The sequence below is a fragment of the Protopterus annectens genome, chromosome 12.part0 (genome assembly GCF_019279795.1).
Source record: "Protopterus annectens isolate FY-2018-M chromosome 12.part0, PAN1.0, whole genome shotgun sequence".
In the NCBI taxonomy this organism is placed as follows: domain Eukaryota; kingdom Metazoa; phylum Chordata; order Ceratodontiformes; family Protopteridae; genus Protopterus; species Protopterus annectens.
This window is the reverse complement of record NC_056746.1, coordinates 945328548-945344467: the sequence shown is the minus strand read 5'-3', so window position 1 is coordinate 945344467 and position 15920 is coordinate 945328548. Positions and strand designations below refer to the sequence as shown.

Below are 15920 nucleotides of genomic sequence, written 5' to 3'. Positions count from 1 at the left end.
TTAATAGACATAGAAGCTGGGGGCCTAGCTGCCCCACGTGCAGGGGTAGAAATGTCCAAAGGTATGGTGTCGGACAAATCCTGAACACTAGCTTCGGTAGGGAGTTCTGAAGCTGACTCAGCCGGGGCCTCTCTGGCCTCGGTGGTCGGAGGTATGGTTTCGGTAGTAGGAATAGCCGTGGACTCGGTTTCAGCCGAAACCGAGACACTCGCGGTAGGCCTAGCCGTGGTTTCAGCTGAAACCGCGGGCTGCGAGTGTCGGTCCTTTTCCTTGCATTTTTTGACCATATGCGAAGTCGGAGTCTCCGACGGCATTTTATAAGCAAAAGCGGTTCCAAAAAACTCCTCTGCAAACTCTGACCGATGTCTAAGAGTCCGTCGGTTGAAGGAGGCACAGGCTAAACAAGCTGATACGTCGTGGTCTGGGCCTAAGCAAGGAAGGCAGTAGGAATGGAAATCCTTATGAGGTATTTGTTTCCCACAAGTTAAACAATTATTTACTTTGTCTGACATCGGCTGAGGCAAGAAAGAGTCCCCAACGGGGTACTTAGCTTTTTTCGAAGTCTTCGGTAGCTGAAATCTCTGGATCTGACCGACCGGCACTTGCGAACAGCTTCTGCTTCGGGCACCGCGCGGCAAGAAAGACTGGGGAAAATGGCGTCGGCTGATGCTTTTATACCCCAGACACTCTGACGTCGGGGAAAGTGCAACATCAACCGAGGCCAGACCCAGACTTTGGAATCCGGCCGACTGAAGGGCTGCCTGAGGCAGGACAACCCATATGTTATGACTGCAGATGCATCCTTGAAGGACATCATCTCATTTACCAAATTCCAGATTATCTTTCCTCTGCATAGTTTCTCTGTTTGTAATCTTTCATCGGTTAAAAATATTGTATCTTCTAATTTAATTACATCTATATCACATGCATTACACCACTCCAATACTACTGATTATAATCTTAATACTATTCACATTTATAGAAAGCACTCTAAAATTTTTAATTTTCCATTTTCCTTAAATTCATTGTTTCATAAGTTCATAGCCAATTATTAGGCTAGCTTTCTTAATAGGCCCTTCTATGCCTAGCCAATCTCCTTTTCCCAAGGTGAGAATCAAATACTGTACACCTTGTATCTGTGAGTCAAAACACCTTAACTAATAACCAGGCTACAATTATAAAACTAGATATTTTTTTCATCCATTTCCTATCTTTTTTTATTTTGTACTTATCCCTTTAAATTTTCTTTCTTTTACTTTAAAAAAAAAAAAAAAACAGAATTCTTTCCCCTTTTACTACATCCCAATTTATGCCTTCATCACTTATTTCAGAACTTTCTTCTTTGTCCTGATTTTTTTTTCTTGTCTAATTTTTCTTCTACTTATAAAATGTCTTTCCTTTTTCCTTACTCTTATTTTCATTTTTGCAATCCATCACATGTATAACATTTTAATTCACATGTTTAAATCATGTCCCATTTCCCTACAAATATAACATTTCCTTTTGTCACAGTTACTTTAAAAAAAATGCTTGGGGGTTGTCCTCAATAGCCCTATTCCCCTTCACATTTATCATGCTTGGTATATGCTTAAGTTTTTCTTTAGATTTTTAACATAGTAATATAATCCCAGCCACCAGTCCATAAACCCCTTTTGTCAAACTTTCACAATGTTTAGTACTTCTTTACATGTTGTTGTCTTTCGGCTTTTCCCGGTTAGGGGTCACCACAGCGGAACTCCGGTCTGCTAATGATTGTCAGCAAATTTTCACGAACACAGAGGTGCCAGCTCGACGTCCAACCTTCAACGAAAGCACGCCCATTTACACATGTCTTTCGAAAGCTCACCCAACTGCGGAGAGGACATGCAGACTCCAAACAGAAGGCACTCCCCGCACTCCAGCCGAGACTCGAACGGGAGGACCTCTTGCTGTGAGGCAACAACGCTAACGCTGCACCACAGCGGATGTCCTTTCAAAGTTTCTTTTTCTACCTCTGTTCAAAACTGTACATGAATGTTCTTCTTGGTTTCCCTGTTAAATGCTTTTATCACAAAGATTCCATGGGTTACAGTCTCTTTTTTCATACTCTGAGAAAATTTCCATTGAAAAAACACTGTCAAATATAATGTCACAAAATGTTTCTTCATTAAGAATAAATGCTCTTATGTCATGTGGTTTTAGAGCCAAAGGAGCTATTAAATTGTCCCACATATCACACCTAGGTCTTCTTTACTTTGAATCCTTACCATGTACTTCCATTTTTCATTTTCTTCTGCCTTCTTTTATGCTACTCCACTTTGGCCTTCTTTTACTTTCAAAAAACACTCCACTCCTTCAACACGGACCAGGAACCAAGCCAGGAAGCAGATAACACCAGAGAATAAGGCTGAAGACTTTATTCCAACAAACAGTAGTAAAAACTTGCAGTTAAGCGCTTTCATCCGTTAGGACATCATCAGAACTGAAAGCTCAGTCCAATCAACAGTCTAAACTGAATAAAGCCACACGATCAATTAAAGGCTAATTGAAATTAAGATTAACAAATCTAAAATCACATCTGCAAAAATGCTATAATCTAGAACAAATTCTGTAATAATATACTATATGTATACATTAAAATTAAAAACAGTATACTTTACAGCTAACATTCCAAAATTTCTAGCTGTAAAATAGATGCAATAGAACAGGCATCATTCAACCCAGGCTCCACATATGAATTGAGCCCGAGTTACTATTTGAGTTCTCTAAGTAACAAATGCTCTTCAGTGATTCTACCCCTTTCATCTCTCAAGTTCTTCTATGACAAAATAACCCAATTTGCGTTCAGGGAATTTAACAATAGGCTTATACAATGCATTAGTATCCCTCTTGTTAAAATTATCCCTTTCATGCTCATAGATCCTGTCTTTAACATGCCTAATAGTCTTGCCTATACAATAGGCAGGACAATATAAACAGCACGCTGCATAAACAACCCATTTGGTACAACAATTGTACTTTCCCTTAAAAAATTTTTTGTCCACTCAAGACAAACTGTCCCCCTACCATAATTTGAGGACACGTTACAACACCCACATTTAAACATACCTTGCAATCCACTGGACCCATGTCCACTAAATACAACTTTATTCCCTCTCTCCAATAGTTGTTTAAAACTAAAACCCTTCCCTTAGACAACACATTGGTCCATCACACATCTGTGGGTTGACTGAAATCAATAGCCAGTTTTGTCGCAGAACTTGAACAATTTTGGGACTATCTAGGGAATAAGTACAAATAAAGGACCTCTTGTACTTCTTACAAGTAGGCTTCTGAGATTCCAGCAAATCAATAGCTGCAGTCGAACTCGGATCTCCAGCCTCAATAGTGCGATCTTGAACTATCTTACCATTACTGTGTAACAACGGCACGTAAAAAACATTATTTCTCTTAACAGTAACTTCTTCAAAATGGGTCTCAAACTCCAAGGGATAACCCCTTTTGAAAACACATTCAGGAGGACACCACATTCTGTTTCAAAAGAATCACTCTCAGAAATCATCTTGGCCAATCTAACAGGTTTTCCGTCTCGCCCCTTGACGCTGGTAAAAATCCTCAGAACGGATGTATTGTTGGCATTATTCACCCACTTAGCCTGAATATGTTCACACCTTCTTATTTTGGCCATTGAAGCTTCACCCTAACCCTCTCTGTTGGCAGAAAACAGGTTTCAACAAGAGGAACGGCCCGAGACGGAAATGGTAATGGCGTTTGACTGTGATGCTGTTGAAGCCAACTGTGAGGTTAAAAAGGTACTGAACTCACATAATGACTATTTTTAACTATTCCCGCAATGACTTTTCAGTTCAGCATGCGGATTTGTTGGCTAAAGGGTTTGGGTTTATTCCAGCCACCAGAGTGAGAACTGACCACACTAATTGATCTAAAGCTTTTTCTTCAGACACTTAACTTGGCTTTAATACTTGATGACAATGTTTGTTCTGATACTAGTAGTGAAGGTATCAAGGTGTTAAAAAGATCTAATAAGTTTAATCCTCCAGTACAAAGTGTTTTATCTACATTTGAAGAAGTCTGTGCCAATGGTTTTAGAAGTATTATTCAACAACAAGGTACTAGTTATTCTAATTTAAGTACCAATGAGCAGAAATTGCTGTTTGAGTTTGTTTGTGACAAATCTTTACGAATGATGAAGCCTAACAACGGGGGTGGGGCCATTATCATGGACCTTGTGGATTACAACAACAGAATGAATGAATTACTATTAACTGACATACCAAGAAATTTCAAGAAATGAACTAAACATTGCTTATTCAAAAATGGATGTTCAGTTGTTGGATTTGTTGTTTCAAGGACAGATAGAATTGGATGAATACGACTTTTATATAACAAGTGGCCCATGGTAGCAGGTATATTTGGGATTCCTAAAATCCATAAGAATATACAAACCTCCCCTCCCCCAGACCCACAGTGGATGCAATAGGTGTAAAAAAAGTTATGTACTTAACATAATGTTCCATGTTTGTAGTCCATCTCGCCTACATTCTTGCTGGATAGGTTCGGAGCAGATTCTTGGCTCCAACTCGGCCGATACTGAAGCTCGAGAACTTTTACTGGCTCGAGGCTAACCCCTATCCTATGGTGCCTCACGGCAATTCCCCAGATCTTGTTTGCAAGAAAGTAAATAGGTACATAATAGTCAGTAAACCATTAATAACTACGTACATACAAACAGAACACACTGTATTACTATCCATGCCAGGTGGACATACAAATACAACCAGGTAGGACAGCATAACAGATAGTCCACCAGTTCCTCCAGGAAACAGGAAGGAGGGTGGGACGCAAGAATGTAGGCGAGATGAACTACAAACATGGAATGTTATGGTAAGTACATAACTTCTTTATGCTATGTAGTCCTATCTCGCCGTAATTCTTGCTGGATGGGACAGCATCCCTAGCACCTTTATCCCGGGTGGCTCAAGCAAAGAGACTCTTTAGCACAGTGGACCAAAAGGATGACCTGTCCCGGGAGGCCAAATCCAATTTGTAATGAGTGACAAAGGTATGAGGTCTTGCCCAAGTAGCTGCTGCACATATGGTATCAATTGGGAGTTTAGATCTAAAGGCATATAAACTTGATACTGGTCTGGTTGAATGGCCTTTTACTTTGACTGGTAATTGTTTGCCAGCAACTTTGTAAGCAAATGAAATGCAGTCTGAAAGCCATTTAGACAAACCTTTATTTTTGTCTGAAAAGGAAACAAACAATTGGTCTGATTTTCGAAATTCTTTAGTCCTGTGCAGGTAAAACCTGAGAATTCTGTGGACATCCAATTGGTGTAGTCTGTATGCGGATTTATTAGTATGATTTGAGAAGAAAACTGGTAGCTCGATAGCTGTGTTGAGATTATGCTCTGAACATACCTTAGGAAGAAAGGAAGGATTAGTTCTAAGTGAGACTCTATCCTTGTGGAAAACAATGTAAGGAGGTCGAATGGTGATGCCTTGCAATTCTGAAACTCTCCTAGCAGATGTTATAGCCACCAAGAACAATGTCTTCCAAGACAAGAATTTTGGAACCGATGAAGAAGAGGGTTCAAAAGGTGGAGAAATTAAAGATGTAAGAACTAGGTTTAGGTCCCAGGGCTCCGGTGGTTGCCTGATTGGAGGTCTGAGAAGGAGGACTCCTTTCAAAAAGGTTTTGCATAAAGAGTGGGACATGATCGGATTCCCCATGTAGCCAAAATGATAATTAGAGATGGCAGCTAACTGAACTCTAACAGTAGCAGCTGCAGCTCTTTCATGCAAAATGGAAGCCAGGAAGGAAAGTAAAGACTCTATAGGAGCTGAGTAGGGATCTATGCCTTGGTTTGCTGCCCAAATGGAGAACCTTTTCCATTTACTGGAATATAATTTCCTAGTGGAAGCTTTGTGTAAAGAGATCAGAATGTGTTTGACTGTAGGGGAAGGGGAAACACACCTAGCTATTCGTGGAAATGGAGCAGCCATGCTGTCAACTTCCGGGTTTGGCTAGTAGGATGGAACTGCCCTGATTGATGAATCAGGTCATCTGGAAATGGTTCCAGAATCCATGGCTCCTCAGAGAGAGGGCCACAGGAAGGGGAACCAGAATTGGCGAGGCCAGTAAGGAGCAATGAGGATCAGTGCACTCTTCAACAGTTTTGCTTTCTAAATCACTTTTGGTATGAGAGGAAAGGGTGGAAAAGCATAAAGGAGTCCCGGAGGCCAATTGTGGACCAGAGCATCCCTGGGTGACATCCCTGGATGGGTAATTAGGGCAAAGCAGCTGCTGCATTTGGTGTTCATGTACGTGGCGAATAGGTTGCAGCAAGGCTGGCCCCATTTGCGAAAAATCTCTTCCGCAACTTGTGAATTCAGGGACCACTCGTTAGGCATCAGAATTAATCGACTGAGTTTGTCTGCTATCACACTGGACTTCCCCGGGATGTGTGTTGCTAGCAGAAAGCGTTGTGTGTTCATCGCCCATTTTCATACTCAAAGCCTCTTGACAAAGTGGGCAAGATTTGGTTCCCCCTTGCTTGTTTATGTACCACACTACAAACATGCTGTCTGACTGAATCGCAATTGTCCCAGTGGGAAGAGAATTGTGAAGTGCTTGCAACGTGTACAGCACTGCTCTCATCTCCAGAACATTTATGTGCAATGGTTCTCATGATCCTGCCAAATACCTTGGACCATCATTCCCAGATAATGCCTCACCCACCCTATCTGGGAGGCGTTCGTGGTCAAGACTGCATTTTGTTGAGGGGGAGCAAGATGATGTTGATCTGTATGTAACCACCATGTTAGATCCTTCTTGCAGGAGTTTGTGATGAGTATTTGGTGAGACAGGGGGAGATCCTGCATTGATCACTGGGCAAATAGTAGCCACTGAAGTACTCATGTGCAGACAAGCTAGGGAAACTAAGAGAATGGTGGAAGCCATAGTCCCTAGGACCAGAAGGACTATCCTGGCCTGTACTTTGTCTTACTTCAGCAAGGATCTGACTTGGTTGTGCAACAATTCTATCCTTTCTGGTGTCAGTTTTGCTGTCATGGTGGTTGAGTCTATTTCTGAGCCTAAGAATACAATGCGCTGCGATGGAGATGATGCTGATTTTTTTAGGTTTGTTGTAATGCCTAGTCTGGAGCACAAAGACAGAGTCTTGTCCCTGGTTCTGACTAGGTGGTGCTTGGTGGTAGCAGTGAGGAGCCAGTCGTCTAGGTACAGAAACACCTGGAATCCTTGACGTCTCAGGTGAGCCGTTACCACTGCCATGCATTTGAACACTCTGGGGACTATGTTGAGGCTAAAGGGCAGTGTTCGAAATTGAAAATGACTGGCTCCCAGCTGAAAGCGTAGGCATCTTCTGGAGCTCCTGTCCATTTTGATGTGGTAGTACGTGTCCTGAAGATCTATTGAGCACATCCAATTGGCTTTCCCGATAAAGGGAAATATCGACTGCAGAGTGATCATACGGAACTCTGATTTCTTTACAGACTTGAGTTTGCTGAGATCTAGAATTTTTCTGGAACTAAAAAGAATCATACGTTCCTGATCCTATTTGCTCTGTGGGGACTTCTTGGATGACTCTTTTTTGGAGCAACGAGATGACCTCTGATGTTGCACAGTCTAACTGAATGGGTGGCACGTCTGGTAGAGACCGGTTACCGGGAGTTCGGAAACAAAGGGAATAAGGTAACCTCTGGACATTATGGCTTGTACCCAACGATCTTGGGAAATTTGTAGCCAGGCGCTTGGGTACAGTGAAAGACTATCCCCGACTGCCTCCAGAGACAGTCAGGCAAACCCTCAGGGGCGATGGAAGGGACGATCAGAGAAAGTATCTATCTCACTGATGTTGCTGACCTCTTCTGCAGCGAGGGCGGCATCTTCCACTACATCCTCCCCCTCTGCCTCTAGGGGAGGGTTGAACCTTGTGCCTGAGGGAAACCTTTTTGGGATTTACGGAACCACATTTTCCCTTTTGTCTGACCCCTGGGATAGGGTCTAGAAGGAAAGGAGAAATGGACTCAGACAGCAGATAAGGTTTTCCCTTCCTGCTCGCACCTGGTCAAAGTCTCTATTACCTGCGGTCCAAAAATAGTTGAACCATCAAAGGGGACGTTGGTAAAGGAAGACTTAAAGGATTCGGTGAAGTTACATAGATGCATCCAGGAATGTCTTCAAGAGAAATTCTTGCAGCGGCTGCCCTGCTCGCTCTGTCAGCTGCATAGGAAATCAGCCTCATAGAGGAGTTAGCTATAGATGTAAGGGTGGAGAGCTGCGCAGATACCTTGTCCGTGGATCTGGAAGCTACTGAACCCTGAAGAGTGTCTCCCAACTACTTCAGGAGATCCCTTTGAAGTCTAGCAATCATAAGGTAAATGCTGCTGAAGAGAAGGTACGCTTTCCATACCTATCCATCATCCTGGACTGTATTAGGAGGATGGATATTAGATGAAGTCTCGGACAACTTTTTTGTGGCTGCTGCTACCACCATAGCATCCACAGGAACTCCCTTAGAAAGAAAGGGCTTATCTTCCGGGGCAGTCATAAATTTGTTTGGCCTCCTTGAGACAGGCTTCACTGTGTCCGGGGAGGTCCAGGCTTTCCGGGATATGACCCCCAAGAGTTGGTCATAAGGCAGTGTCACCCAGGAGGTGGAAGGTCGGGACCCAAAGGCCTCAAGGTACACTGATTCGTCCTCAATAGGGTTAGAGGCCTTCCCCCTCTAAGGATTTCAAGGATGTCATCAAAAGAGATATCCTCAGAGGGGGATCTAGGGGACCCTTCTGACTCATCCAAATCAGTGTCTGACATGACAGACTCAGGTGAGTTAATGTGCTTCCTCTTACAAAGTCTCTTTCGAGGGAGCTCTCCAGTTGGATAATCTGGGGAGGTCTCAGAAGAGGGGACACCTCCAATGGGGGTTGCTTGAGTCTCTGGTTCCCTACGCTGAGGGGGTGTCGGGGGAGAAGAGGTTGCTGCTGGCGGGACATCGGGTCCAAAGACAGGGCTTTGGCACTGGACAAAGCTCTCTCTATTGCTTCGAAGGCCTTTCCACCCCGCTCGAAGACAACCTCCGCTCCGAGGAGACGGAAGGTCGGCTCCGAGCAGGAGGGACAGGTTCCGAAGCGGACATGGGAACTGAGCTCAGTCAAGCCGAAGCAGAGAGGGAGAGTCAGTTCCGAAGAAAAACCGGGGTGACTATCCTTCTCGGAGTCTACTTGAGAGCATCGGCTCCCAGATTCCTCGGCTACAGACTGAGCTGCTGAGGATAGAGTTATTGGTTCCGAGGAAGCAGAAAGAATTCTCGGAACTGAAGGATCCAACGCAGAAGGACCCGAAGTGTTCGACTCCAAGAGCGAAGCAGTCGGAGGAGCAGTAGTCTGGAGATGGGACGGCTCCGAAGCCTTTGCGTCCAGAAGAGCTAACTTTTTTAGCCAAAGCCAGGTCACAGAGCAACCTCTTCACCAGCCGCTCGATATCCTCATCTGAAAGTGCCCTGGAAGAATGGGTGGAAACAGAAGGAGATCTGCTCCTTTCTAAAATATGAGACTTCAAAGTTGGTGAAATAGGGTCGATAACTGGTGAGCATCTCGATACTGAAGGTGGCCTCAGCACCGAAGAAACAGACGAGACAGAGACAAATGAAGCAGAATCGGAGCCAGAAAGTACAGTTGTGTACCTACCATAAATGTAGATGTTAGAGTGTATTCACTGTTGCAGTCATTACACTTGGGTTATCCTGCTGACAGTCTACCCGCAGTCGGCCCGAGTTCCAAAGTCTAGGTCCAGCGTCGGTTGCTGTCGCTTCTTCCCTGACGTCAGTGCGCCAGGGGTATAAAAGATGCAACAGACGCCATTTTCTTCAGTTTTTCTTGCCCCACATGTCAGGTGCCCCCAAATAGGAAAGGCTGGAAAAATTTATGTCCAAAAAACATGCATGTACCAAAATAACATTTCCTTCATCTACAAGCAAATACATCACATAGGTTGTAGAGAGTTGAGAAGTACAGAAAGGACCCAGCAATGAAAAAAGGGGGGTGGTGGGTGGGTAACCTGGACTGCAACAGTGAATACACTCGAACATCTACATTTATGGTAGGTACACAAGTGTACTATGTTCATCGTGTTTCATTGTTGCAGTTATTACACTTGGGTTGAATCCCAAAGCTGAGGTTGGGTGGCTGGGCCTAAATAGGATTAGGAGAGGCTACCAGGCCCTGCAGAACTGCAATGGCAAAGCCTGCTCTGGATTTAGAGTAGAGGGGTAAGTGGTAGTGCTTAGTGAAAGTGTGCACTGAACTCCAGGTTGCAGTTTCTAAAATGTCTTTGGTTGGTACTCCTCTGAGAAAGGCTGCTGAAGTGGCTGCTGCTCTGGTAGAATGTGGCCTTATGCCCTTAGGCACTGATTGCCATTATCAAGATCAGTTAACACAATTATCCAAGGAATTGGATAATATAGAAACAGATCTTGAGAAAAGAAAATTACACAAATTTAATCGGGACTTACCCTTTGTCACCACTAAGAATGTGAGATTTAATGAAGGCACATATAGACCTCCCAGGGGTAGTAAACGACCCAGACCTATTGTAAAAAAACAAGAAAACAAAAATCAGGTTACTACGGATGACGACTATTCATCCACTACGGAAGGTGATGCTTCCTCCAACCAGGCATCCCCAGTGGCAAAAAGAAAGCAGTCCCTCCCTTTAGGAGTAAGAAACGTAGGGCAGGCAGGAAGCACAAGCATGGGTACAGAAATGGTTACAACCAGCTTACAGACGCTTCTGAGACAAATAACGACACAATAAAGAATGTATTGAATATCTCATCAGTTACACTAACAGAATTTCAATACAATGTGTTAAATAAAGGACTTAATTTTGTACCCACAGCACCAGTGTCTGAACATTTATTGGTAGAGGATATCAATAATTTTTGCAGAACTTTAAATTTAAAGTTATTTTTTTCAGATGCAACTAACTCTCAAAGATCTATTGGCTTCAAATTTGGGAAATCTTCATTTATGCCACCAATGGACAAATATGTGTCCACATTCAAGGAATGTGTCTTGAGGGATTTACATTTTTCTAAAAATACGGATAGCATTCGGAGCAATCTTAATCAACAAGAACGTGAAGCGCTCAGGCAATTACAACAAAACAAAAATATTGTGATTACTAATGCAGATAAAGGTGGGGGCATTGTTGTTATGGACTATGTTAAATATAAGGCAGAAGCCATGAAACAGCTATCTCAAACTCAATTCTATATCAGGATGATAGTGGATCCAACTTCTAATTTTAAATTAGAAATAGATTAATTCCTATATTTAGCTGTGGAAGAAGAAATTATTACTTTACAAGTGGCTAACCAACTTAAGGTTCCAGAACCAATGCCCCAATATCTTTATCTAATACCAAAGACACATAAAGATCTAAATAACCCTCCAGGTAGACCAATAGTGTCAGGTCGTGGGTCTTTAACTGAGCCTTTATCTGCTTTCTTGTCTGAGTATCTTAAACCATTATTGCCCATGGTTAGATCGCGTATCCAGGACACAACACAATTCCTGAATATTATTGAAGATTCCCAATTGGAGGAAGACTGGCTTTTGTGTACCTTAGATGTAACATCGTTATATACCAGCATCCCACATAAAGCTGGAATTCTGGCTGTGACATATTGGTTAAAAGAATCAAAATTATATTCAACAGGATTCAATAATTTTCTCATTCAACTAACTGAGTTTGTTTTACAAAAAAACATCTTTTATTTTGAGGGGATCCCCTATTGGCAAATCAAGGGGACAGCCATGGGGGCGTCCTTTGCTCCGATTTATGCCGATCTCTTTATGGGATACTTTGAATCATACTTACATATATGATACCCAGTGGAACATCTATATGGAATACATGGACATATGGCGGAGGTATTTAGACTATTGTTGGTTGGTGTGGCAGGGCAGTAAGCATGTATTAACCAAGTTTGTGGAATATCTTAACAAGAATCCATTTGATATAGAATTTACGATCAATATTGGATATAAAGAAATTGTGTTTTTGGATGTGACAGTTAACAGATTAGAGGACCATACCTTAGCGACAACTATACACAGGAAGTTTCCGCAGTATAACACGATTCTTCATGCAACAAGTTCTCATCCCCGCCACATTATTACCAATATTCCCAAATCACAATATATGCGCCTCAAAAGGATTTGTTCAACTTCAACTGAATAGTCCATACGTACAGCTGAATTAACAACTAGATTTGTGGCCAGAGGGTATAATATAAATCGGTTAAATAAAACAGTTGCACAAATTGACACAAAAAGTAGAGAAGATCTGCTTCATTATAATAGATCTACAGAAGGGTCCAAGCAGGATAAGCAACCGATTAGACTGGTTACAACGTATGGCAATAACACCAAATGGTTCAGACAAATTGTTAATAAACATTGGAACACATTACAGTCCAATTCATTTCTTCGGGATATTCTTCCTGACACCTGTTCTTTTTCCTATCGCAGAGGACGGACAATTCAGTCCAATTTTGCACATTATAAAAGGTATACTCCAGGTATTAAACATCAAACCACATTGTTTGGGGATGCGTTAGTTGGCTGTTACCCCTGTGGACACTGCAGTTTATGCCAATACATTTGGAAAACTAAAGAATTTAGTAGCAAAAATACATCCAAGATTTTCAATATAACAACTTTTGGCAACTGCAGCTCAGATTGGGTGGTATATTTGGCTCAATGCTCTTGTTCAGCTTTTTATGTAGGGCAGACCTCGAGGCCAATTAGAATTAGAATTAGCGAACACCTCAGTTCCATCAGAAATAGGCGAGTAACCAATGCCTTATATAAACATACTAAACAACATACAGCAGCTTCATTCAAGTTCATTATTATTGATAGAATACAATCACACAGAAATTTTAAGATGGGGTGGCACACCAAACTCAATAACATGGAACAAAGATGGATCACCACACTTGGGGCTCTTTTTAAACCTGGACTTAATGAATACCATGTACATGAAGGATAGTTTCTAGGTACTTACAGGAATACCAAGAAATAAAATTAATATTATCAGGCAGCCTATTATAACTCTAGACATACAAGCTAGTTTGTTTACATTCAATAACAATAAGATGTATTTAAAAGAATTATACATTCATCGGTGATAGGTACATTATAAAATTTTGGTCTACAAGTCATTCATGAGGAATATTATAACCCTCATATAAAATATAAGATCAACAATAATATGCTTTTAGTAAACAATTAATTATATGCGTATTATTGTGGATACACCCCTTATTTATAATTATAATTACTGGGGGTTTTTTGAAAAAGTTGTATTAGAATTATTTTTTGAGTGGTCATAATTAGATTTCACTACTGTGGGTATTTTATTTTATTTTGTTGATTTATGTATTAAAATTAAAATCCCCACAAATATAAGCTTTAAAACATATTTAGGATACTATAAGTTGAATAAGTATGTAAATGTGGTGAATCTATATGTCTAAGATGTTCATCATGTTCATTTAACATGACAATTTAATAACACAATAAGATGTGTCAGTATTATGGATAATGAAATGAAAATGGGCTATACCACTTTAAGGAGTGGGTATAAAACAAGAATCAGGATGCATCATGATTTTTGAAACTAAATTTGATTGTTAAGTCACATTGAAAAAGGCTTTTATAGCCGAAACCGGTTTGTGCATTATTAGTAGGTTGTTTTTACAACCTTAATAAAGTTAACTTTAATCTGCTGCCATTGAGTGCTGGTCTCTCTTTCTTGGAAGACTTAGGCACTGATTTGCCATGTTGTGCATAGCAGAAGCGAATGCAGTGTCCTATCCATTTTGAAATGGTCTGCTTCGAGATAGGCTTTCCTTGTGATCCTGCAGCATAAGCTACAAACAGTTGCTCAGTTTTTCTGAAAGCTTTTGTTTTGTCCAAGTAGAAGCGTAGCTGTCTGTGTATATCCAACGTGTAAAGAAGTCTCTCCCCTTTATTCTGGGGATTTGGATAGAAAGTTGGCAAATGAATGGTTTGGTTAAGAGCCACACTGGAAACCAACTTTGGCATAAATGTTGGGTTTGTCCGTAGAGAAACCCTGTCCTGATGAAAAATGATAAAAGGTTCCACTGCCATTAGTGCCTGTAACTCTGAGACTCTTTTTGCTGAAGTTATTGCTAGGAGCAGAGCAGTTATCCATGATAAGAATTTTAGATCAGCTATGTTGGCTGGCTCAAAAGGAGGCAGTGTGAGCTTTTCTAATACAAAATTGAGGTCCCAAGTAGGTATTGGTGCCCTCCTTGGGGGTTTTATGTTTCTTGCCCCTCTGAGGTACTGTCTTAGCAGTGAATGTGAAAAAATAGGAGGTTCCGTATTGTAATGAGCTGAAATGGCAGAGGCATGGATTTTAATAGATGAAAAGGATAGACCTTTGTCCAGCATCTCAGTTAGGTATTGTAAAATCTGAGGTATATTTGGAACAAATGGTTAGAGTCCTTGTGCCTGGTTCCAAGCACAGAATCTCTTCCATTTTTCTGCATAAGATTTTCCTAGTGCTGGGCCTCCTGGCTTCTAAGATGACATCCATAACAGCTTCAGAGAGAGGTGTGGTCTGAGTGGCTATATTATCTGCCATGCAGCCAGATTTAAGGTTTTGAGTTGACTGTGTAGAAACTGATTGTTTTGTTTAGTCAGAAGGTGAGGAATCTGAGGTAAAGGCCAGGCTGGGCCTCGAGACAAGCTCTTTAGAAATGGGTACCAGTGCTGGTGTGGCCAGTCTGGGGCAATCAGGATAATTTTTGGCTTCTCTTGTCTGACTTTTAGGAGTACCTTGGGAAGAAGAGGCAGTGGAGGGAAGGCATAAACTGTCAGGGTTTCCCAGCTGAATGAAAGAGCATCCACTTTCCATGCTTGTGGGTGATAAGTTCTTGTGCAGAATTACTGCAGTTGGCAGTTGTGAGGGGAGGCAAAAAGATTTATGTCCGGGCGTCCCCATTTCCTTGTTATCATGTTGAAGACCTGTGGATTTAATTTCCATTCGTGTGGATCCATGAGATTTCTGCTTAGTTCGTCTGCCAGTGTATTTTTCTTTCCTGGCAGGAATTGTGCCTGCAGATGTACTTGACAGGTCAGTGCTGTGCTCCACAGAGTCATGGCTTGCCTGCAGAGGGGGTAGGAATGTGTGCCCCCTTGCTTGTTTATGTACCACATGACTGTGGTGTTGTCAGACTTTAGTAATAGGTGTCCTGGACGTAGTAAATCCTTGAAGGCTGTCAGGGCATTCTGTAGAGCTAGCATCTCTTTTTGATTGATGTGAAGATGCATTTGTTCCTTGGGCCACGTGCCCTGAATACACTTTCCTTCCATGTGTGCCCCCCAGGCATAGTCCGATGCATCCATTGTAATTGTCTGCCTGGCTGTGGGTAAGGTGAAGGGCTGTCCCTTGTTGTGGTGACAGGCCCTGGACCACCATCAAAACTCCTGTTGTAGACAGGGAATTCTAGTCACTATTGTTTCCAGGCTGTGGCAATGTTGAGTCCAAACACTTTTTAGATACCACTGTAGTTTCCTCATATGCAGTCTTGCACATGGAATTAATAGAATACAGGAAGTCATGAAGCCCAGGGCCTGCAGAATTTTTCTTGCAGGGAGCTGGGTCTTTGTTGCCATCATTTGAAAGTAATGAGTCAGTTTCCTTTGCTCATCTGGCGTGAGATAAGCCATCTAGTTATATTTAAGCTTGCACCCAGGAATATTATCGCTTGAGAGGGCACTAGTTTTGATTTCTTTTCGTTTACTGTGTACCCTAGGCAAATTAATAATCTTTTTAGAAACGCCAGATGCTT

At 41.9% G+C, this 15920-nt stretch overlaps 1 protein-coding gene across 3 annotated transcripts in view; it reads right to left on the bottom strand.

Annotated features, from left to right (window-relative positions):
• NELFCD (negative elongation factor complex member C/D) overlaps window positions 1–15920 on the bottom strand; it is a 1198759-nt gene that overhangs the window by 286396 nt on the left and 896443 nt on the right. The gene's annotated exons all lie outside the window — the stretch shown is intronic.